The sequence below is a fragment of the Talpa occidentalis genome, unplaced genomic scaffold (assembly GCF_014898055.3).
Source record: "Talpa occidentalis isolate TD23 unplaced genomic scaffold, MPIMG_talOcc4v2.1 talOcc4.1114, whole genome shotgun sequence".
Taxonomy (NCBI): Eukaryota; Metazoa; Chordata; class Mammalia; order Eulipotyphla; family Talpidae; genus Talpa; species Talpa occidentalis.
Window position 1 is genome coordinate 537 of NW_023601121.1, and position 22,434 is coordinate 22,970.

The following is a 22,434-nucleotide window of genomic DNA, read 5'->3' on the forward strand; positions in this document are numbered from 1 at the left end:
AGGGGAGGGAGGGGGCGGCGGGGGGCGGCGCGGGGGCGGGCCGGGCCGGGCCTTGGGGGCAAAGGAAGGCCCAGCAGGCAGCTGTGGGTGTGGGGCTCGGGGCGGGCCGGGGCGGGGCGTGGCCTGGGGCCGCCCCAACCGGGGGCTCCTCCTGCCCTGCCAACCCCGTTGGCAGAGGCAGAGGCAGAAGCAGAGGCGAGGTGGCCAGGTGGGGGCGAGCCGGGCCCAGGGCCGCAGAGCCCAGGGAAGCGTTCCCCAAGCCAGCGCCGCAGCGCCCTGGGGGCCGCGTCTGGCTCGGCGGCGGCGGCGGCGGCGGCCGGCGGCTGGCAGCCGGTGGCCGGCCGGGCCTTGCGGGGCCGGACGGGGCCGCGCGGGTCCGCGCCGGGGCCGGTGTGGGGCGCGCGCCAGGGGAGCGGCGCGCGGGACCCCGGGCTCCCAGCCGCGCCGGGGATGCGGGCGGCAGCTTCTTGGGGAGCGCCGGGGCGGCTGCTGGCGTCTACGGCCATACCACCCTGAACGCGCCCGATCTCGTCTGATCTCGGAAGCTAAGCAGGGTCGGGCCTGGTTAGTACTTGGATGGGAGACCGCCTGGGAATACCGGGTGCTGTAGGCTTTTGCGGGCTCGTCCCCCGGCCCCTCTTGTCCCCTTTTGGGCCTGCGCCGGGCCCGCCGCAGCCCCTTCCTTGCCTGGCCTCCGACGCACTGGCGCCCGGGCCTGGCTCTCGGGGAGGGGCTGCCGGCCCCTGCCCTTCGGGGCCTGTGGTCCTTTGGCTTCCCGGGCGGGAAGGCCGACTCCATCCTGGCTGCCTTCAGTGCGTCCGCCCCGTGGTCGTGGTCGTCGTCGTCTTCGTCGGGGTCATGGGCTCGCCTCCGTGTGTGCCCACACCCCTGTCTCCCGCCTTCGGTCTCGGCAGGCCGGCCGGGGCATCGCCGGCGAGATGGCCCTCGGCCCCTCGGCCCCTGGGCCCTTTGCTGTCGGCCTTCCGCCGGACCCCGGGGCCTCTGCCGCTGGCCTGCGCCGGGGCTCCACCCACTCCCACAGGCCCCGGGCCCCTCCTGCCTGGGCCCCTGCCTGCCAGCCCGGCTGACCACGACGCCCACCCCCCCCTCAGTGCACCTGCTCCTCTGCGGGGGCGGGGGTCCCGCCGCCCCCAAGACGCAGCATCCACGCGCTTGCCCGCGGGCACACACACATACCCACACGCACACACAACACAGGCCCGCACGCACACACACACACACACACACACACACACACATAGGGCCCGCTCGGGCGGGCGGCCGGCGCAGCCCAGCACCCCGGGCCTTGGAGCTGGCGGGCAGCTCGGCACCCACCCTGCCTCCACAGGCTGGCGTGGCCCGCCTCGCTGCTCGGCCTCTGACAGCCCAGGCGCCGGCAGGCGCGCGTCCCCGACCCGGCCAGCGGCCCCGCAGGGCCCGAATGGACGCTGGCCGCCGCAGCTACAAGCGGCCCCCTCCTCGCCGGCCTGGGGTCGCCTGGCCCAGGGCACGGCCTGCCCCCAGCCAGCGGACGCCAGCCCCCGTGGCCCTGCTGGGGCCGACCCGGGTACCGGGACGCCCGTGGGTACTGCGGGCGGGCGCCCAAACACCTGCGGGCTGGCGGGGGCCGCCAGGCCCCAGGATTCAAGATGGCGGGCCGGGCCCCAGGCCCCCACTCAGGCTGGGGCCCTTGGGGGCCGGGCTGGAGCGCCAGTCAGCCTGAGGTCCCCAGGGAGGGAAGGGGAGGGCAAGGGAGGGGAGGGGAGGGGAGGGGAGGGAGGCGCGCGCGGGGGGCGGCGCGGGGGCGGGCCGGGCCGGGCCTTGGGGGCAAAGGAAGGCCCAGCAGGCAGCTGTGGGTGTGGGGCTCGGGGCGGGCCGGGGCGGGGGCGTGGCCTGGGGCCGCCCCAACCGGGGGCTCCTCCTGCCCTGCCAACCCCGTGGCAGTGGCAGAGGCAGAGGCAGAAGCAGAGGCGAGGTGGCCAGGTGGGGGCGAGCCGGGCCCAGGGCCGCAGAGCCCAGGGAAGCGTTCCCCAAGCCAGCGCCGCAGCGCCCTGGGGGCCGCGTCTGGCTCGGCGGCGGCGGCGGCGGCCGGCGGCTGGCAGCCGGTGGCCGGGCCGGGCCTTGCGGGGCCGGACGGGCCGCGCGGGTCCGCGCCGGGCCGGTGTGGGGCGCGCGCCAGGGGAGCGGCGCGCGGGACCCCGGGCTCCCAGCCGCGCCGGGGATGCGGGCGGCAGCTTCTTGGGGAGCGCCGGGGCGGCTGCTGGCGTCTACGGCCATACCACCCTGAACGCGCCCGATCTCGTCTGATCTCGGAAGCTAAGCAGGGTCGGGCCTGGTTAGTACTTGGATGGGAGACCGCCTGGGAATACCGGGTGCTGTAGGCTTTTGCGGGCTCGTCGGCCCCTCTGTCCCCTTTTGGGCCTGCGCCGGGCCCGCCGCAGCCCCTTCCTTGCCTGGCCTCCGACGCACTGGCGCCCGGGCCTGGCTCTCGGGGAGGGCTGCCGGCCCCTGCCCTTCGGGGCCTGTGGTCCTTTGGCTTCCCGGGCGGGAAGGCCGACTCCATCCTGGCTGCCTTCAGTGCGTCCGCCCCGTGGTCGTGGTCGTCGTCGTCTTCGTCGGGGTCATGGGCTCGCCTCCGTGTGGCCCACACCCCTGTCTCCCGCCTTCGGTCTCGGCAGGCCGGCCGGGGCATCGCCGGCGAGATGGCCCTCGGCCCCTCGGCCCCTGGGCCCTTTGCTGTCGGCCTTCCGCCGGACCCCGGGGCCTCTGCCGCTGGCCTGCGCCGGGGCTCCACCCACTCCCACAGGCCCCGGGCCCCTCCTGCCTGGGCCCCTGCCTGCCAGCCCGGCTGACCACGACGCCCACCCCCCCCCTGAGTGCACCTGCTCCTCTGCGGGGGCGAGGGTCCCGCCGCCCCAAGACGCAGCATCCACGCGCTTGCCCGCGGGCACACACACATACCCACACGCACACACAACACAGGCCCGCACGCACACACACACACACACACACACACACACACATAGGGCCCGCTCGGGGCGGGCGGCCGGCGCAGCCCAGCACCCCGGGCCTTGGAGCTGGCGGGCAGCTCGGCACCCACCCTGCCTCCACAGGCTGGCGTGGCCCGCCTCGCTGCTCGGCCTCTGACAGCCCAGGCGCCGGCAGGCGCGCGTCCCCGACCCGGCCAGCGGCCCCGCAGGGCCCGAATGGACGCTGGCCGCCGCAGCTACAAGCGGCCCCCTCCTCGCCGGCCTGGGGTCGCCTGGCCCAGGGCACGGCCTGCCCCCAGCCAGCGGACGCCAGCCCCCGTGGCCCTGCTGGGGCCGACCCGGGTACCGGGGACGCCCGTGGGTACTGCGGGCGGGCGCCCAAACACCTGCGGGCTGGCGGGGGCCGCCAGGCCCAGGATTCAAGATGGCGGCCGGCCCCAGGCCCCCACTCAGGCTGGGGCCCTTGGGGGCCGGGCTGGAGCGCCAGTCAGCCTGAGGTCCCCAGGGAGGGAAGGGGAGGGCAAGGGAGGGGAGGGGAGGGGAGGGGAGGGGAGGGGGCGGCGCGGGGGGCGGCGCGGGGGCGGGCCGGCCGGGCCTTGGGGGCAAAGGAAGGCCCAGCAGGCAGCTGTGGGTGTGGGGGCTCGGGGCGGGCCGGGGCGGGGGCGTGGCCTGGGGCCGCCCCAACCGGGGGCTCCTCCTGCCCTGCCAACCCCGTGGCAGTGGCAGAGGCAGAGGCAGAAGCAGAGGCGAGGTGGCCAGGTGGGGGCGAGCCGGGCCCAGGGCCGCAGAGCCCAGGGAAGCGTTCCCCAAGCCAGCGCCGCAGCGCCCTGGGGGCCGCGTCTGGCTCGGCGGCGGCGGCGGCGGCGGCGGCCGGCGGCTGGCAGCCGGTGGCCGGGCCGGGCCTTGCGGGGCCGGACGGGGCCGCGCGGGTCCGCGCCGGGCCGGTGTGGGGCGCGCGCCAGGGGAGCGGCGCGCGGGACCCCGGGCTCCCAGCCGCGCCGGGGATGCGGGCGGCAGCTTCTTGGGGAGCGCCGGGGCGGCTGCTGGCGTCTACGGCCATACCACCCTGAACGCGCCCGATCTCGTCTGATCTCGGAAGCTAAGCAGGGTCGGGCCTGGTTAGTACTTGGATGGGAGACCGCCTGGGAATACCGGGTGCTGTAGGCTTTTGCGGGCTCGTCCCCTCTTGTCCCCTTTTGGGCCTGCGCCGGCCCGCCGCAGCCCCTTCCTTGCCTGGCCTCCGACGCACTGGCGCCTGGGCCTGGCTCTCGGGGAGGGGCTGCCGGCCCCTGCCCTTCGGGGCCTGTGGTCCTTTGGCTTCCCGGGCGGGAAGGCCGACTCCATCCTGGCTGCCTTCAGTGCGTCCGCCCCCGTGGTGGTCGTCGTCGTCTTCGTCGGGGTCATGGGCTCGCCTCCGTGTGTGCCCACACCCCTGTCTCCCGCCTTCGGTCTCGGCAGGCCGGCCGGGGCATCGCCGGCGAGATGGCCCTCGGCCCCTCGGCCCCTGGGCCCTTTGCTGTCGGCCTTCCGCCGGACCCCGGGGCCTCTGCCGCTGGCCTGCGCCGGGGCTCCACCCACTCCCACAGGCCCCGGGCCCCTCCTGCCTGGGCCCTGCCTGCCAGCCCGGCTGACCACGACGCCCACCCCCCCCTCAGTGCACCTGCTCCTCTGCGGGGGCGGGGGTCCCGCCGCCCCCAAGACGCAGCATCCAAGCGCTTGCCCGCGGGCACACACACATACGCACACGCACACACAACACAGGCCCGCACGCACACACACACACACACATAGGGCCCGCTCGGGCGGGCGGCCGGCGCAGCCCAGCACCCCGGGCCTTGGAGCTGGCGGGCAGCTCGGCACCCACCCTGCCTCCACAGGCTGGCGTGGCCCGCCTCGCTGCTCGGCCTCTGACAGCCCAGGCGCCGGCAGGCGCGCGTCCCCGACCCGGCCAGCGGCCCCGCAGGGCCCGAATGGACGCTGGCCGCCGCAGCTACAAGCGGCCCCCTCCTCGCCGGCCTGGGGTCGCCTGGCCCAGGGCACGGCCTGCCCCCAGCCAGCGGACGCCAGCCCCCGTGGCCCTGCTGGGGCCGACCCGGGTACCGGGGACGCCCGTGGGTACTGCGGGCGGGCGCCCAAACACCTGCGGGCTGGCGGGGGCCGCCAGGCCCAGGATTCAAGATGGCGGGCCGGGCCCCAGGCCCCCACTCAGGCTGGGGCCCTTGGGGGCCGGGCTGGAGCGCCAGTCAGCCTGAGGTCCCCAGGGAGGGAAGGGGAGGGCAAGGGAGGGAGGGGGGAGGGGAGGGGAGGGGCGGCGCGGGGCGGCGCGGGCGGGGCGGCCGGGCCTTGGGGCAAAGGAAGGCCCAGCAGGCAGCTGTGGGTGTGGGGGCTCGGGGCGGGCCGGGGCGGGGGCGTGGCCTGGGGCCGCCCCAACCGGGGGCTCCTCCTGCCCTGCCAACCCCGTGGCAGTGGCAGAGGCAGAGGCAGAAGCAGAGGCGAGGTGGCCAGGTGGGGGCGAGCCGGGCCCAGGGCCGCAGAGCCCAGGGAAGCGTTCCCCAAGCCAGCGCCGCAGCGCCCTGGGGGCCGCGTCTGGCTCGGCGGCGGCGGCGGCGGCGGCCGGCGGCTGGCAGCCGGTGGCCGGGCCGGGCCTTGCGGGGCCGGACGGGGCCGCGCGGGTCCGCGCCGGGGCCGGTGTGGGGCGCGCGCCAGGGGAGCGGCGCGCGGGACCCCGGGCTCCCAGCCGCGCCGGGGATGCGGGCGGCAGCTTCTTGGGGAGCGCCGGGGCGGCTGCTGGCGTCTACGGCCATACCACCCTGAACGCGCCCGATCTCGTCTGATCTCGGAAGCTAAGCAGGGTCGGGCCTGGTTAGTACTTGGATGGGAGACCGCCTGGGAATACCGGGTGCTGTAGGCTTTTGCGGGCTCGTCCCCCGGCCCCTCTTGTCCCCTTTTGGGCCTGCGCCGGGCCCGCCGCAGCCCCTTCCTTGCCTGGCCTCCGACGCACTGGCGCCCGGGCCTGGCTCTCGGGGAGGGGCTGCCGGCCCCTGCCCTTCGGGGCCTGTGGTCCTTTGGCTTCCCGGGCGGGAAGGCCGACTCCATCCTGGCTGCCTTCAGTGCGTCCGCCCCGTGGTCGTGGTCGTCGTCGTCTTCGTCGGGGTCATGGGCTCGCCTCCGTGTGCCCACACCCCTGTCTCCCGCCTTCGGTCTCGGCAGGCCGGCCGGGGCATCGCCGGCGAGATGGCCCTCGGCCCCTCGGCCCCTGGGCCCTTTGCTGTCGGCCTTCCGCCGGACCCCGGGGCCTCTGCCGCTGGCCTGCGCCGGGGCTCCACCCACTCCCACAGGCCCCGGGCCCCTCCTGCCTGGGCCCCTGCCTGCCAGCCCGGCTGACCACGACGCCCACCCCCCCCTCAGTGCACCTGCTCCTCTGCGGGGGCGGGGTCCCGCCGCCCCCAAGACGCAGCATCCACGCGCTTGCCCGCGGGCACACACACATACGCACACGCACACACAACACAGGCCCGCACGCGCACACACACACACACACACACACACACACACATAGGGCCCGCTCGGGGCGGGCGGCCGGCGCAGCCCAGCACCCCGGGCCTTGGAGCTGGCGGGCAGCTCGGCACCCACCCTGCCTCCACAGGCTGGCGTGGCCCGCCTCGCTGCTCGGCCTCTGACAGCCCAGGCGCCGGCAGGCGCGCGTCCCCGACCCGGCCAGCGGCCCCGCAGGGCCCGAATGGACGCTGGCCGCCGCAGCTACAAGCGGCCCCCTCCTCGCCGGCCTGGGGTCGCCTGGCCCAGGGCACGGCCTGCCCCCAGCCAGCGGACGCCAGCCCCCGTGGCCCTGCTGGGGCCGACCCGGGTACCGGGGACGCCCGTGGTACTGCGGGCGGGCGCCCAAACACCTGCGGGCTGGCGGGGGCCGCCAGGCCCCAGGATTCAAGATGGCGGGCCGGGCCCCAGGCCCCCACTCAGGCTGGGGCCCTTGGGGGCCGGGCTGGAGCGCCAGTCAGCCTGAGGTCCCCAGGGAGGGAAGGGGAGGGCAAGGGAGGGGAGGGGAGGGAGGGGAGGGGAGGGGCGGCGCGCGGGGCGGCGCGGGGCGGGCCGGGCCGGCCTTGGGGCAAAGGAAGGCCCAGCAGGCAGCTGTGGGTGTGGGGGCTCGGGGCGGGCCGGGGCGGGGGCGTGGCCTGGGGCCGCCCCAACCGGGGGCTCCTCCTGCCCTGCCAACCCCGTGGCAGTGGCAGAGGCAGAGGCAGAAGCAGAGGCGAGGTGGCCAGGTGGGGGCGAGCCGGGCCCAGGGCCGCAGAGCCCAGGGAAGCGTTCCCCAAGCCAGCGCCGCAGCGCCCTGGGGGCCGCGTCTGGCTCGGCGGCGGCGGCGGCGGCGGCCGGCGGCTGGCAGCCGGTGGCCGGGCCGGGCCTTGCGGGGCCGGACGGGGCCGCGCGGGTCCGCGCCGGGGCCGGTGTGGGGCGCGCGCCAGGGGAGCGGCGCGCGGGACCCCGGGCTCCCAGCCGCGCCGGGGATGCGGGCGGCAGCTTCTTGGGGAGCGCCGGGGCGGCTGCTGGCGTCTACGGCCATACCACCCTGAACGCGCCCGATCTCGTCTGATCTCGGAAGCTAAGCAGGGTCGGGCCTGGTTAGTACTTGGATGGGAGACCGCCGGAATACCGGGTGCTGTAGGCTTTTGCGGGCTCGTCCCCCGGCCCCTCTTGTCCCCTTTTGGGCCTGCGCCGGGCCCGCCGCAGCCCCTTCCTTGCCTGGCCTCCGACGCACTGGCGCCCGGGCCTGGCTCTCGGGGAGGGGCTGCCGGCCCCTGCCCTTCGGGGCCTGTGGTCCTTTGGCTTCCCGGGCGGGAAGGCCGACTCCATCCTGGCTGCCTTCAGTGCGTCCGCCCCGTGGTCGTGGTCGTCGTCGTCTTCGTCGGGGTCATGGGCTCGCCTCCGTGTGTGCCCACACCCCTGTCTCCCGCCTTCGGTCTCGGCAGGCCGGCCGGGGCATCGCCGGCGAGATGGCCCTCGGCCCCTCGGCCCCTGGGCCCTTTGCTGTCGGCCTTCCGCCGGACCCCGGGGCCTCTGCCGCTGGCCTGCGCCGGGGCTCCACCCACTCCCACAGGCCCGGGCCCCTCCTGCCTGGGCCCCTGCCTGCCAGCCCGGCTGACCACGACGCCCACCCCCCCCTCAGTGCACCTGCTCCTCTCTGCGGGGGCGGGGTCCCGCCGCCCCAAGACGCAGCATCCACGCGCTTGCCCGCGGGCACACACACATACGCACACGCACACACAAACACAGCACACCACACACACACACACACACACACATAGGGCCCGCTCGGCGGGCGGCCGGGCGCAGCCCAGCACCCCGGGCCTTGGAGCTGGCGGGCAGCTCGGCACCCACCCTGCCTCCACAGGCTGGCGTGGCCCGCCTCGCTGCTCGGCCTCTGACAGCCCAGGCGCCGGCAGGCGCGCGTCCCCGACCCGGCCAGCGGCCCCGCAGGGCCCGAATGGACGCTGGCCGCCGCAGCTACAAGCGGCCCCCTCCTCGCCGGCCTGGGGTCGCCTGGCCCAGGGCACGGCCTGCCCCCAGCCAGCGGACGCCAGCCCCCGTGGCCCTGCTGGGGCCGACCCGGGTACCGGGGACGCCCGTGGGTACTGCGGGCGGGCGCCCAAACACCTGCGGGCTGGCGGGGGCCGCCAGGCCCAGGATTCAAGATGGCGGGCCGGGCCCCAGGCCCCCACTCAGGCTGGGGCCCTTGGGGGCCGGCTGGAGCGCCAGTCAGCCTGAGGTCCCCAGGGAGGGAAGGGGAGGGCAAGGGAGGGGAGGGGAGGGGAGGGGAGGGGAGGGGGGCGCGGGGGGCGGCGCGGGGCGGGCCGGGCCGGGCCTTGGGGGCAAAGGAAGGCCCAGCAGGCAGCTGTGGGTGTGGGGGCTCGGGGCGGGCCGGGGGGGGGCGTGGCCTGGGGCCGCCCCAACCGGGGCTCCTCCTGCCCTGCCAACCCCGTGGCAGTGGCAGAGGCAGAGGCAGAAGCAGAGGCGAGGTGGCCAGGTGGGGGCGAGCCGGGCCCAGGGCCGCAGAGCCCAGGGAAGCGTTCCCCAAGCCAGCGCCGCAGCGCCCTGGGGGCCGCGTCTGGCTCGGCGGCGCGGCGGCGGCGGCGGCCGGCGGCTGGCAGCCGGTGGCCGGGCCGGGCCTTGCGGGGCCGGACGGGGCCGCGCGGGTCCGCGCCGGGGCGGTGTGGGGCGCGCGCCAGGGGAGCGGCGCGCGGGACCCCGGGCTCCCAGCCGCGCCGGGGATGCGGGCGGCAGCTTCTTGGGGAGCGCCGGGGCGGCTGCTGGCGTCTACGGCCATACCACCCTGAACGCGCCCGATCTCGTCTGATCTCGGAAGCTAAGCAGGGTCGGGCCTGGTTAGTACTTGGATGGGAGACCGCCTGGGAATACCGGGTGCTGTAGGCTTTTGCGGGCTCGTCCCCCGGCCCCTCTTGTCCCCTTTTGGGCCTGCGCCGGGCCCGCCGCAGCCCCTTCCTTGCCTGGCCTCCGACGCACTGGCGCCCGGGCCTGGCTCTCGGGGAGGGGCTGCCGGCCCCTGCCCTTCGGGGCCTGTGGTCCTTTGGCTTCCCGGGCGGGAAGGCCGACTCCATCCTGGCTGCCTTCAGTGCGTCCGCCCCGTGGTCGTGGTCGTCGTCGTCTTCGTCGGGGTCATGGGCTCGCCTCCGTGTGTGCCCACACCCCTGTCTCCCGCCTTCGGTCTCGGCAGGCCGGCCGGGGCATCGCCGGCGAGATGGCCCTCGGCCCCTCGGCCCCTGGGCCCTTTGCTGTCGGCCTTCCGCCGGACCCGGGGCCTCTGCCGCTGGCCTGCGCCGGGGCTCCACCCACTCCCACAGGCCCCGGGCCCCTCCTGCCTGGGCCCTGCCTGCCCCAGCCCGGCTGACCACGACGCCCACCCCCCCCTCAGTGCACCTGCTCCTCTGCGGGGGCGGGGTCCCGCCGCCCCCAAGACGCAGCATCCACGCGCTTGCCGCGGGCACACACACATACCCACACGCACACACAACACAGGCCCGCACGCACACACACACACACACACACACACACACATAGGGCCCGCTCGGGCGGGCGGCCGGCGCAGCCCAGCACCCCGGGCCTTGGAGCTGGCGGGCAGCTCGGCACCCACCCTGCCTCCACAGGCTGGCGTGGCCCGCCTCGCTGCTCGGCCTCTGACAGCCCAGGCGCCGGCAGGCGCGCGTCCCCGACCCGGCCAGCGGCCCCGCAGGGCCCGAATGGACGCTGGCCGCCGCAGCTACAAGCGGCCCCCTCCTCGCCGGCCTGGGGTCGCCTGGCCCAGGGCACGGCCTGCCCCCAGCCAGCGGACGCCAGCCCCCGTGGCCCTGCTGGGGCCGACCCGGGTACCGGGGACGCCCGTGGGTACTGCGGGCGGGCGCCCAAACACCTGCGGGCTGGCGGGGGCCGCCAGGCCCCAGGATTCAAGATGGCGGGCCGGGGCCCAGGCCCCCACTCAGGCTGGGGCCCTTGGGGGCCGGGCTGGAGCGCCAGTCAGCCTGAGGTCCCCAGGGAGGGGAGGGCAAGGGAGGGAGGGGAGGGGAGGGGAGGGGAGGGGAGGGGGGGGGGCGGCGCGGGGGGCGGCGCGGGGGCGGGCCGGCCGGGCCTTGGGGGCAAAGGAAGGCCCAGCAGGCAGCTGTGGGTGTGGGGGCTCGGGGCGGGGCCGGGCGGGGGCGTGGCCTGGGGCCGCCCCAACCGGGGGCTCCTCCTGCCCTGCCAACCCCGTGGCAGTGGCAGAGGCAGAAGCAGAGGCGAGGTGGCCAGGTGGGGGCGAGCCGGGCCCAGGGCCGCAGAGCCCAGGGAAGCGTTCCCCAAGCCAGCGCCGCAGCGCCCTGGGGGCCGCGTCTGGCTCGGCGGCGGCGGCGGCGGCGGCCGGCGGCTGGCAGCCGGTGGCCGGGCCGGGCCTTGCGGGGCCGGACGGGGCCGCGCGGGTCCGCGCCGGGGCCGGTGTGGGGCGCGCGCCAGGGGAGCGGCGCGCGGGACCCCGGGCTCCCAGCCGCGCCGGGGATGCGGGCGGCAGCTTCTTGGGGAGCGCCGGGGCGGCTGCTGGCGTCTACGGCCATACCACCCTGAACGCGCCCGATCTCGTCTGATCTCGGAAGCTAAGCAGGGTCGGGCCTGGTTAGTACTTGGATGGGAGACCGCCTGGGAATACCGGGTGCTGTAGGCTTTTGCGGGCTCGTCCCCCGGCCCCTCTTGTCCCCTTTTGGGCCTGCGCCGGGCCCGCCGCAGCCCCTTCCTTGCCTGGCCTCCGACGCACTGGCGCCCGGGCCTGGCTCTCGGGGAGGGGCTGCCGGCCCCTGCCCTTCGGGGCCTGTGGTCCTTTGGCTTCCCGGGCGGGAAGGCCGACTCCATCCTGGCTGCCTTCAGTGCGTCCGCCCCGTGGTCGTGGTCGTCGTCGTCTTCGTCGGGGTCATGGGCTCGCCTCCGTGTGTGCCCACACCCCTGTCTCCCGCCTTCGGTCTCGGCAGGCCGGCCGGGGCATCGCCGGCGAGATGGCCCTCGGCCCCTCGGCCCCTGGGCCCTTTGCTGTCGGCCTTCCGCCGGACCCCGGGGCCTCTGCCGCTGGCCTGCGCCGGGGCTCCACCCACTCCCACAGGCCCGGGCCCCTCCTGCCTGGGCCCCTGCCTGCCAGCCCGGCTGACCACGACGCCCACCCCCCCCCTCAGTGCACCTGCTCCTCTGCGGGGCGGGGTCCCGCCGCCCCCAAGACGCAGCATCCACGCGCTTGCCCGCGGGCACACACACATACCCACACGCACACACAACACAGGCCCGCACGCACACACACACACACACACACACACACACACATAGGGCCCGCTCGGGCGGGCGGCCGGCGCAGCAGCACCCCGGGCCTTGGAGCTGGCGGGCAGCTCGGCACCCACCCTGCCTCCACAGGCTGGCGTGGCCCGCCTCGCTGCTCGGCCTCTGACAGCCCAGGCGCCGGCAGGCGCGCGTCCCCGACCCGGCCAGCGGCCCCGCAGGGCCCGAATGGACGCTGGCCGCCGCAGCTACAAGCGGCCCCCTCCTCGCCGGCCTGGGGTCGCCTGGCCCAGGGCACGGCCTGCCCCCAGCCAGCGGACGCCAGCCCCCGTGGCCCTGCTGGGGCCGACCCGGGTACCGGGGACGCCCGTGGGTACTGCGGGCGGGCGCCCAAACACCTGCGGGCTGGCGGGGGCCGCCAGGCCCCAGGATTCAAGATGGCGGGCCGGGCCCAGGCCCCCACTCAGGCTGGGGCCCTTGGGGGCCTGGCTGGAGCGCCAGTCAGCCTGAGGTCCCCAGGGAGGGAAGGGGAGGGCAAGGGAGGGGAGGGGAGGGAGGGGAGGGGAGGGGGCGGCGCGGGGGGCGGCGGGGGCGGGCCGGGCCGGGCCTTGGGGGCAAAGGAAGGCCCAGCAGGCAGCTGTGGGTGTGGGGGCTCGGGGCGGGCCGGGGCGGGGGCGTGGCCTGGGGCCGCCCCAACCGGGGCTCCTCCTGCCCTGCCAACCCCGTGGCAGTGGCAGAGGCAGAGGCAGAAGCAGAGGCGAGGTGGCCAGGTGGGGGCGAGCCGGGCCCAGGGCCGCAGAGCCCAGGGAAGCGTTCCCCAAGCCAGCGCCGCAGCGCCCTGGGGGCCGCGTCTGGCTCGGCGGCGGCGGCGGCGGCGGCCGGCGGCTGGCAGCCGGTGGCCGGGCCGGGCCTTGCGGGCCGGACGGGGCCGCGCGGGTCCGCGCCGGGGCGGTGTGGGGCGCGCGCCAGGGGAGCGGCGCGCGGGACCCCGGGCTCCCAGCCGCGCCGGGGATGCGGGCGGCAGCTTCTTGGGGAGCGCCGGGGCGGCTGCTGGCGTCTACGGCCATACCACCCTGAACGCGCCCGATCTCGTCTGATCTCGGAAGCTAAGCAGGGTCGGGCCTGGTTAGTACTTGGATGGGAGACCGCCTGGGAATACCGGGTGCTGTAGGCTTTTGCGGGCTCGTCCCCTGTCCCCTTTTGGGCCTGCGCCGGGCCCGCCGCAGCCCCTTCCTTGCCTGGCCTCCGACGCACTGGCGCCCGGCCTGGCTCTCGGGGAGGGGCTGCCGGCCCCTGCCCTTCGGGGCTGTGGTCCTTTGGCTTCCCGGGCGGGAAGGCCGACTCCATCCTGGCTGCCTTCAGTGCGTCCGCCCCGTGGTCGTGGTCGTCGTCGTCTTCGTCGGGGTCATGGGCTCGCCTCCGTGTGTGCCCACACCCCTGTCTCCCGCCTTCGGTCTCGGCAGGCCGGCCGGGGCATCGCCGGCGAGATGGCCCTCGGCCCCTCGGCCCCTGGGCCCTTTGCTGTCGGCCTTCCGCCGGACCCCGGGGCCTCTGCCGCTGGCCTGCGCCGGGGCTCCACCCACTCCCACAGGCCCCGGGCCCCTCCTGCCTGGGCCCCTGCCTGCCAGCCCGGCTGACCACGACGCCCACCCCCCCCTCAGTGCACCTGCTCCTCTGCGGGGGCGGGGGTCCCGCCGCCCCCAAGACGCAGCATCCACGCGCTTGCCCGCGGGCACACACACATACGCACACGCACACACAACACAGGCCCGCACGCACACACACACACACACACACATAGGGCCCGCTCGGGGCGGGCGGCCGGCGCAGCCCAGCACCCCGGGCCTTGGAGCTGGCGGGCAGCTCGGCACCCACCCTGCCTCCACAGGCTGGCGTGGCCCGCCTCGCTGCTCGGCCTCTGACAGCCCAGGCGCCGGCAGGCGCGCGTCCCCGACCCGGCCAGCGCCCCGCAGGGCCCGAATGGACGCTGGCCGCCGCAGCTACAAGCGGCCCCCTCCTCGCCGGCCTGGGGTCGCCTGGCCCAGGGCACGGCCTGCCCCCAGCCAGCGGACGCCAGCCCCCGTGGCCCTGCTGGGGCCGACCCGGGTACCGGGGACGCCCGTGGGTACTGCGGGCGGGCGCCCAAACACCTGCGGGCTGGCGGGGGCCGCCAGGCCCCAGGATTCAAGATGGCGGGCCGGGCCCCAGGCCCCCACTCAGGCTGGGGCCCTTGGGGCCGGGCTGGAGCGCCAGTCAGCCTGAGGTCCCCAGGGAGGGAAGGGGAGGGCAAGGGAGGGGAGGGAGGGGAGGGAGGGGAGGGGCGGCGCGGGGGCGGCGCGGGGGGCGGGCCGGGCCGGCCTTGGGGGCAAAGGAAGGCCCAGCAGGCAGCTGTGGGTGTGGGGGCTCGGGGCGGGCCGGGGCGGGGGCGTGGCCTGGGGCCGCCCCAACCGGGGGCTCCTCCTGCCCTGCCAACCCCGTGGCAGTGGCAGAGGCAGAGGCAGAAGCAGAGGCGAGGTGGCCAGGTGGGGGCGAGCCGGGCCCAGGGCCGCAGAGCCCAGGGAAGCGTTCCCCAAGCCAGCGCCGCAGCGCCCTGGGGGCCGCGTCTGGCTCGGCGGCGGCGGCGGCGGCGGCGGCCGGCGGCTGGCAGCCGGTGGCCGGGCCGGGCCTTGCGGGGCCGGACGGGGCCGCGCGGGTCCGCGCCGGGGCCGGTGTGGGGCGCGCGCCAGGGGAGCGGCGCGCGGGACCCCGGGCTCCCAGCCGCGCCGGGGATGCGGGCGGCAGCTTCTTGGGGAGCGCCGGGGCGGCTGCTGGCGTCTACGGCCATACCACCCTGAACGCGCCCGATCTCGTCTGATCTCGGAAGCTAAGCAGGGTCGGGCCTGGTTAGTACTTGGATGGGAGACCGCCTGGGAATACCTGGGCTTTTGCGGGCTCGTCCCTCTTGTCCCCTTTTGGGCCTGCGCCGGGCCCGCCGCAGCCCCTTCCTTGCCTGGCCTCCGACGCACTGGCGCCCGGGCCTGGCTCTCGGGGAGGGGCTGCCGGCCCCTGCCCTTCGGGCCTGTGGTCCTTTGGCTTCCCGGGCGGGAAGGCCGACTCCATCCTGGCTGCCTTCAGTGCGTCCGCCCCGTGGTCGTGGTCGTCGTCGTCTTCGTCGGGGTCATGGGCTCGCCTCCGTGTGTGCCCACACCCCTGTCTCCCGCCTTCGGTCTCGGCAGGCCGGCCGGGGCATCGCCGGCGAGATGGCCCTCGGCCCCTCGGCCCCTGGGCCCTTTGCTGTCGGCCTTCCGCCGGACCCCGGGGCCTCTGCCGCTGGCCTGCGCCGGGGCTCCACCCACTCCCACAGGCCCCGGGCCCCTCCTGCCTGGGCCCCTGCCTGCCAGCCCGGCTGACCACGACGCCCACCCCCCCCTCAGTGCACCTGCTCCTCTGCGGGGGCGGGGGTCCCGCCGCCCCCAAGACGCAGCATCCAAGCGCTTGCCCGCGGGCACACACACATACGCACACGCACACACAACACAGGCCCGCACGCACACACACACACACACACACATAGGGCCGCTCGGGGCGGGCGGCCGGCGCAGCCCAGCACCCCGGGCCTTGGAGCTGGCGGGCAGCTCGGCACCCACCCTGCCTCCACAGGCTGGCGTGGCCCGCCTCGCTGCTCGGCCTCTGACAGCCCAGGCGCCGGCAGGCGCGCGTCCCCGACCCGGCCAGCGGCCCCGCAGGGCCCGAATGGACGCTGGCCGCCGCAGCTACAAGCGGCCCCCTCCTCGCCGGCCTGGGGTCGCCTGGCCCAGGGCACGGCCTGCCCCCAGCCAGCGGACGCCAGCCCCCGTGGCCCTGCTGGGGCCGACCCGGGTACCGGGGACGCCCGTGGGTACTGCGGGCGGGCGCCCAAACACCTGCGGGCTGGCGGGGGCCGCCAGGCCCCAGGATTCAAGATGGCGGGCCGGGCCCCAGGCCCCCACTCAGGCTGGGCCCTTGGGGGCCGGGCTGGAGCGCCAGTCAGCCTGAGGTCCCCAGGGAGGGAAGGGGAGGGCAAGGGAGGGGAGGGGAGGGGAGGGGAGGGGGAGGGGGCGGCGCGGGGGCGGCGCGGGGGCGGGCCGGGCCGGGCCTTGGGGGCAAAGGAAGGCCCAGCAGGCAGCTGTGGGTGTGGGGGCTCGGGGCGGGCCGGGGCGGGGGCGTGGCCTGGGGCCGCCCCAACCGGGGGCTCCTCCTGCCCTGCCAACCCCGTGGCAGTGGCAGAGGCAGAGGCAGAAGCAGAGGCGAGGTGGCCAGGTGGGGGCGAGCCGGGCCCAGGGCCGCAGAGCCCAGGGAAGCGTTCCCCAAGCCAGCGCCGCAGCGCCCTGGGGGCCGCGTCTGGCTCGGCGGCGGCGGCGGCGGCGGCGGCCGGCGGCTGGCAGCCGGTGGCCGGGCCGGGCCTTGCGGGGCCGGACGGGGCCGCGCGGGTCCGCGCCGGGGCCGGTGTGGGGCGCGCGCCAGGGGAGCGGCGCGCGGGACCCCGGGCTCCCAGCCGCGCCGGGGATGCGGGCGGCAGCTTCTTGGGAGCGCCGGGGCGGCTGCTGGCGTCTACGGCCATACCACCCTGAACGCGCCCGATCTCGTCTGATCTCGGAAGCTAAGCAGGGTCGGGCCTGGTTAGTACTTGGATGGGAGACCGCCTGGGAATACCGGGTGCTGTAGGCTTTTGCGGGCTCGTCCCCCGGCCCCTCTTGTCCCCTTTGGGCCTGCGCCGGGCCCGCCGCAGCCCCTTCCTTGCCTGGCCTCCGACGCACTGGCGCCCGGGCCTGGCTCTCGGGGAGGGGCTGCCGGCCCCTGCCCTTCGGGGCCTGTGGTCCTTTGGCTTCCCGGGCGGGAAGGCCGACTCCATCCTGGCTGCCTTCAGTGCGTCCGCCCCGTGGTCGTGGTCGTCGTCGTCTTCGTCGGGGTCATGGGCTCGCCTCCGTGTGTGCCCACACCCCTGTCTCCCGCCTTCGGTCTCGGCAGGCCGGCCGGGGCATCGCCGGCGAGATGGCCCTCGGCCCCTCGGCCCTGGGCCCTTTGCTGTCGGCCTTCCGCCGGACCCCGGGGCCTCTGCCGCTGGCCTGCGCCGGGGCTCCACCCACTCCCACAGGCCCCGGGCCCCTCCTGCCTGGGCCCCTGCCTGCCAGCCCGGCTGACCACGACGCCCACCCCCCCCCTGAGTGCACCTGCTCCTCTGCGGGGGCGGGGGTCCCGCCGCCCCCAAGACGCAGCATCCACGCGCTTGCCCGCGGGCACACACACATACGCACACGCACACACAACACAGGCCCGCACGCACACACACACACACACATAGGGCCCGCTCGGGGCGGGCGGCCGGCGCAGCCCAGCACCCCGGGCCTTGGAGCTGGCGGGCAGCTCGGCACCCACCCTGCCTCCACAGGCTGGCGTGGCCCGCCTCGCTGCTCGGCCTCTGACAGCCCAGGCGCCGGCAGGCGCGCGTCCCCGACCCGGCCAGCGGCCCCGCAGGGCCCGAATGGACGCTGGCCGCCGCAGCTACAAGCGGCCCCCTCCTCGCCGGCCTGGGGTCGCCTGGCCCAGGGCACGGCCTGCCCCCAGCCAGCGGACGCCAGCCCCCGTGGCCCTGCTGGGGCCGACCCGGGTACCGGGGACGCCCGTGGTACTGCGGGCGGGCGCCCAAACACCTGCGGGCTGGCGGGGGCCGCCAGGCCCCAGGATTCAAGATGGCGGGCCGGGCCCCAGGCCCCCACTCAGGCTGGGGCCCTTGGGGCCGGGCTGGAGCGCCAGTCAGCCTGAGGTCCCCAGGGAGGGAAGGGGAGGGCAAGGGAGGGAGGGGAGGGGAGGGGAGGGAGGGGGCGGCGCGGGGCGGCGCGGGGCGGGCCGGGCCGGGCCTTGGGGGCAAAGGAAGGCCCAGCAGGCAGCTGTGGGTGTGGGGGCTCGGGCGGGCCGGGCGGGGCGTGGCCTGGGGCCGCCCCAACCGGGGGCTCCTCCTGCCCTGCCAACCCCGTGGCAGTGGCAGAGGCAGAGGCAGAAGCAGAGGCGAGGTGGCCAGGTGGGGGCGAGCCGGGCCCAGGGCCGCAGAGCCCAGGGAAGCGTTCCCCAAGCCAGCGCCGCAGCGCCCTGGGGGCCGCGTCTGGCTCGGCGGCGGCGGCGGCGGCGGCGGCGGCTGGCAGCCGGTGGCCGGGCCGGGCCTTGCGGGGCCGGACGGGCCGCGCGGGTCCGCGCCGGGGCCGGTGTGTGGGGCGCGCGCCAGGGGAGCGGCGCGCGGGACCCCGGGCTCCCAGCCGCGCCGGGGATGCGGGCGGCAGCTTCTTGGGGAGCGCCGGGGCGGCTGCTGCTCGTCTACGGCCATACCACCCTGAACGCGCCCGATCTCGTCTGATCTCGGAAGCTAAGCAGGGTCGGGCCTGGTTAGTACTTGGATGGGAGACCGCCTGGGAATACCGGGTGCTGTAGGCTTTTGCGGGCTCGTCCCCCGGCCCCTCTTGTCCCCTTTTGGGCCTGCGCCGGGCCCGCCGCAGCCCCTTCCTTGCCTGGCCTCCGACGCACTGGCGCCCGGGCCTGGCTCTCGGGGAGGGGCTGCCGGCCCCTGCCCTTCGGGGCCTGTGGTCCTTTGGCTTCCCGGGCGGGAAGGCCGACTCCATCCTGGCTGCCTTCAGTGCGTCCGCCCCGTGGTCGTGGTCGTCGTCGTCTTCGTCGGGGTCATGGGCTCGCCTCCGTGTGTGCCCACACCCCTGTCTCCCGCCTTCGGTCTCGGCAGGCCGGCGCGGCCGGGCATCGCCGGCGAGATGGCCCTCGGCCCCTCGGCCCCTGGGCCCTTTGCTGTCGGCCTTCCGCCGGACCCCGGGGCCTCTGCCGCTGGCCTGCGCCGGGCTCCACCCACTCCCACAGGCCCCGGGCCCCTCCTGCCTGGGCCCTGCCTGCCAGCCCGGCTGACCACGACGCCCACCCCCCCCCTGAGTGCACCCTGCTCCTCTGCGGGGGCGGGGGTCCCGCCGCCCCAAGACGCAGCATCCACGCGCTTGCCCGCGGGCACACACACATACCCACACGCACACACAACACAGGCCCGCACGCACACACACACACACACACACACACACACACACATAGGGCCCGCTCGGGCGGGCGGCCGGCGCAGCCCAGCACCCCGGGCCTTGGAGCTGGCGGGCAGCTCGGCACCCACCCTGCCTCCACAGGCTGGCGTGGCCCGCCTCGCTGCTCGGCCTCTGACAGCCCAGGCGCCGGCAGGCGCGCGTCCCCGACCCGGCCAGCGGCCCCGCAGGGCCCGAATGGACGCTGGCCGCCGCAGCTACAAGCGGCCCCCTCCTCGCCGGCCTGGGGTCGCCTGGCCCAGGGCACGGCCTGCCCCCAGCCAGCGGACGCCAGCCCCCGTGGCCCTGCTGGGGCCGACCCGGGTACCGGGGACGCCCCGGGTACTGCGGGCGGGCGCCCAAACACCTGCGGGCTGGCGGGGCCGCCAGGCCCCAGGATTCAAGATGGCGGGCCGGGCCCCAGGCCCCCACTCAGGCTGGGGCCCTTGGGGGCCGGGCTGGAGCGCCAGTCAGCCTGAGGTCCCCAGGGAGGAAGGGAGGGCAAGGGAGGGAGGGGAGGGGAGGGAGGGAGGGGAGGGGAGGAGGGAGGGGAGGGGCGGCGGGGGGCGGGCGGCGGGGGCGGGCGGGCCGGCCGGGCCTTGGGGGCAAAGAAAGGGCCAGCAGGCAGCTGTGGGTGTGGGGGCTCGGGGCGGGCCGGGCGGGGGCGTGGCCTGGGGCCGCCCCAACCGGGGGCTCCTCCTGCCCTGCCAACCCCGTGGCGTGGCAGAGGCAGAGCAGAGGCAGAGAGCAGAGGCGAGGTGGCCAGGTGGGGGCGCAGCCGGGCCCAGGGCCGCAGAGCCCAGGGAAGCGTTCCCCAAGCCAGCGCCGCAGCGCCCTGGGCCCCGCGTCTGGCTCGGCGGCCGGCGGCGGCGGCGGCCGGCGGCTGGCAGCCGGTGGCCGGGCCGGGCCTTGCGGGGCCGGACGGGCCGCGCGGGTCCGCGCCGGGGCCGGTGTGGCGGCGCGCCCAGGGGGCGGCGCGCGGGACCCCGGGCTCCCAGCCGCGCCGGGGATGCGGGCGGCAGCTTCTTGGGGGCACGCGGGCGGCTGCTGGCGTCTACGGCCATACCACCCTGAACGCGCCGATCTCGTCTGATCTCGGAAGCTAAGCAGGGTCGGGCCTGGTTAGTACTTGGATGGGAGACCGCCTGGGAATACCGGGTGCTGTAGGCTTTTGCGGGCTCGTCCCCCGGCCCCTCTTGTCCCCTTTTGGGCCTGCGCCGGGCCCGCCGCAGCCCCTTCCTTGCCTGGCCTCCGACGCACTGGCGCCCGGGCCTGGCTCTCGGGAGGGGCTGCCGGCCCCTGCCCTTCGGGGCCTGTGGTCCTTTGGCTTCCCGGGCGGGAAGGCCGACTCCATCCTGGCTGCCTTCAGTGCGTCCGCCCCGTGGTCGTGGTCGTCGTCGTCTTCGTCGGGGTCATGGGCTCGCCCTCCGTGTGTGCCCACACCCCTGTCTCCCGCCTTCGGTCTCGGCAGGCCGCCGGGGCATCGCCGGCGAGATGGCCCTCGGCCCCTCGGCCCCTGGCCCTTTGCTGTCGGCCTTCCGCCGGACCCCGGGGCCTCTGCCGCTGGCCTGCGCCGGGGCTCCACCCACTCCCAAGCCCCGGGCCCCGGGTCCCCTCCTGCCTGGGCCCCTGCCTGCCAGCCCGGCTGACCACGACGCCCACCCCCCCCTCAGTGCACCTGCTCCTCTGCGGGGCGGGGGTCCCGCCGCCCCAAGACGCAGCATCCACGCGCTTGCCCGCGGGCACACACACATACCCACACGCACACACAACACAGGCCCGCACGCACACACACACACACACACCACACACACAGGCACCGGGCGGGTCGGCGGCGGCCGGCGCACCAGCACCCCGGGCCTTGGAGCTGGCGGGCAGCTCGGCACCCACCCTGCCTCCACAGGCTGCGTGGCCCGCCTCGCTGCTCGGCCTCTGACAGCCCAGGCGCCGGCAGGCGCGCGTCCCCGACCCGGCCAGCGGCCCCGCAGGGCCGAATGGACGCTGGCCGCCGCAGCTACAAGCGGCCCCCTCCTCGCCGGCCTGGGGTCGCCTGGCCAGGGCACGGCCTGCCCCCAGCCAGCGGACGCCAGCCCCCGTGGCCCTGCTGGGGCCGACCCGGGTACCGGGACGCCCGTGCGGTACTGCGGGCGGGCGCCCAAACACCTGCGGGCTGGCGGGGGCCGCCAGGCCCAGGATTCAAGATGGCGGCCGGGCCCCAGGCCCCCACTCAGGCTGGGGCCCTTGGGGGCCGGGCTGGAGCGCCAGTCAGCCTGAGGTCCCCAGGGAGGGAAGGGAGGGCAAGGGAGGGGAGGGGAGGGAGGGGAGGGAGGGGAGGCGGCGCGGGGGCGGCGCGGGCGGGCCGGGCCGGGCCTTGGGGCAAAGGAAGCCCAGCAGGCAGCTGTGGGTGTGGGGCTCGGGGGGCCGGGGCGGGGGCGTGGCCTGGGGCCGCCCCAACCGGGGGCTCCTCCTGCCCTGCCAACCCCGTGGCAGTGGCAGAGGCAGAGGCAGAAGCAGAGGCGAGGTGGCCAGGTGGGGCGAGCCGGCCCAGGGCCGCAGAGCCCAGGGAAGCGTTCCCCAAGCCAGCGCCGCAGCGCCCTGGGGGCCGCGTCTGGCTCGGCGGCGGCGGGCGGCGGCCGGCGGCTGGCAGCCGGTGGCCGGGGCGGGCCTTGCGGGGCCGGACGGGGCCGCGCGGGTCCGCGCCGGGGCCGGTTGGGGCGCGCGCCAGGGGAGCGGCGCGCGGGACCCCGGGCTCCCAGCCGCGCCGGGGATGCGGGCGGCAGCTTCTTGGGGAGCGCCGGCGGCGCTGCTGGCGTCTACGGGCCATACCACCCTGAACGCGCCCGATCTCGTCTGATCTCGGAAGCTAAGCAGGGTCGGGCCTGGTTAGTACTTGGATGGGAGACCGCCTGGGAATACCGGGTGCTGTAGGCTTTTGCGGGGCCCGCCCCCTGTCCCCTTTTGGGCCTGCGCCGGGCCCGCCGCAGCCCCTTCCTTGCCTGGCCTCCGACGCACTGGCGCCCGGGCCTGGCTCTGGGGAGGGGCTGCCGGCCCCTGCCCTTCGGGCCTGTGTCCTTTGGCTTCCCGGGCGGGAAGGCCGACTCCATCCTGGCTGCCTTCAGTGCGTCCGCCCCGTGGTCGTGGTCGTCGTCGTCTTCGTCGGGGTCATGGGCTCGCCTCCGTGTGTGCCCACACCCCTGTCTCCCGCCTTCGGTCTCGGCAGGCCGCCGGGGGCATCGCCGGCGAGATGGCCCTCGGCCTCGCCCCTGGCCCTTTGCTGTCGGCCTTCCGCCGGACCCCGGGGCCTCTGCCGCTGGCCTGCGCCGGGGCTCCACCCACTCCCACAGGCCCCGGGCCCTCCTGCCTGGGCCCCTGCCTGCCAGCCCGGCTGACCACGACGCCCACCCCCCCTCAGTGCACCTGCTCCTCTGCGGGCGGGGGGTCCCGCCGCCCCAAGACGCAGCATCCACGCGCTTGCCCGCGGGCACACACACATACGCACACGCACACACAACACAGGCCCGCACGCACACACACACACACACACACAC

The 22,434-nt window shown here is 77.1% G+C and overlaps 12 non-coding genes and 1 pseudogene across 12 annotated transcripts; all 13 read left to right on the forward strand.

Annotated features, from left to right (window-relative positions):
* Window positions 1-494: 494 nt before the first annotated feature.
* Window positions 495-613, forward strand: LOC119239757 (5S ribosomal RNA). The gene has a single exon (XR_005123981.1). It is a non-coding gene; the product is annotated as a 5S ribosomal RNA (ribosomal RNA).
* Window positions 614-2,265: 1,652 nt separating this feature from the next.
* On the forward strand, window positions 2,266-2,384 carry LOC119239767 (5S ribosomal RNA). The gene has a single exon (XR_005123989.1). It is a non-coding gene; the product is annotated as a 5S ribosomal RNA (ribosomal RNA).
* Window positions 2,385-4,038: 1,654 nt separating this feature from the next.
* Window positions 4,039-4,157, forward strand: LOC119239768 (5S ribosomal RNA). Its single transcript, XR_005123990.1, has one exon. It is a non-coding gene; the product is annotated as a 5S ribosomal RNA (ribosomal RNA).
* A 1,625-nt stretch (window positions 4,158-5,782) lies between these two features.
* On the forward strand, window positions 5,783-5,901 carry LOC119239769 (5S ribosomal RNA). The gene has a single exon (XR_005123991.1). It is a non-coding gene; the product is annotated as a 5S ribosomal RNA (ribosomal RNA).
* Window positions 5,902-7,557: 1,656 nt separating this feature from the next.
* Window positions 7,558-7,674, forward strand: LOC119239764 (5S ribosomal RNA). The gene has a single exon (XR_005123988.1). It is a non-coding gene; the product is annotated as a 5S ribosomal RNA (ribosomal RNA).
* A 1,644-nt stretch (window positions 7,675-9,318) lies between these two features.
* Window positions 9,319-9,437, forward strand: LOC119239770 (5S ribosomal RNA). The gene has a single exon (XR_005123992.1). It is a non-coding gene; the product is annotated as a 5S ribosomal RNA (ribosomal RNA).
* A 1,655-nt stretch (window positions 9,438-11,092) lies between these two features.
* On the forward strand, window positions 11,093-11,211 carry LOC119239758 (5S ribosomal RNA). The gene has a single exon (XR_005123982.1). It is a non-coding gene; the product is annotated as a 5S ribosomal RNA (ribosomal RNA).
* Window positions 11,212-12,862: 1,651 nt separating this feature from the next.
* On the forward strand, window positions 12,863-12,981 carry LOC119239759 (5S ribosomal RNA). The gene has a single exon (XR_005123983.1). It is a non-coding gene; the product is annotated as a 5S ribosomal RNA (ribosomal RNA).
* Window positions 12,982-14,619: 1,638 nt separating this feature from the next.
* On the forward strand, window positions 14,620-14,740 carry LOC119239765 (5S ribosomal RNA; annotated as a pseudogene).
* A 1,634-nt stretch (window positions 14,741-16,374) lies between these two features.
* LOC119239760 (5S ribosomal RNA) lies at window positions 16,375-16,493 on the forward strand. Its single transcript, XR_005123984.1, has one exon. It is a non-coding gene; the product is annotated as a 5S ribosomal RNA (ribosomal RNA).
* Window positions 16,494-18,132: 1,639 nt separating this feature from the next.
* On the forward strand, window positions 18,133-18,251 carry LOC119239761 (5S ribosomal RNA). Its single transcript, XR_005123985.1, has one exon. It is a non-coding gene; the product is annotated as a 5S ribosomal RNA (ribosomal RNA).
* A 1,687-nt stretch (window positions 18,252-19,938) lies between these two features.
* On the forward strand, window positions 19,939-20,056 carry LOC119239763 (5S ribosomal RNA). Its single transcript, XR_005123987.1, has one exon. It is a non-coding gene; the product is annotated as a 5S ribosomal RNA (ribosomal RNA).
* Window positions 20,057-21,697: 1,641 nt separating this feature from the next.
* On the forward strand, window positions 21,698-21,817 carry LOC119239762 (5S ribosomal RNA). Its single transcript, XR_005123986.1, has one exon. It is a non-coding gene; the product is annotated as a 5S ribosomal RNA (ribosomal RNA).
* Window positions 21,818-22,434: the final 617 nt, after the last annotated feature.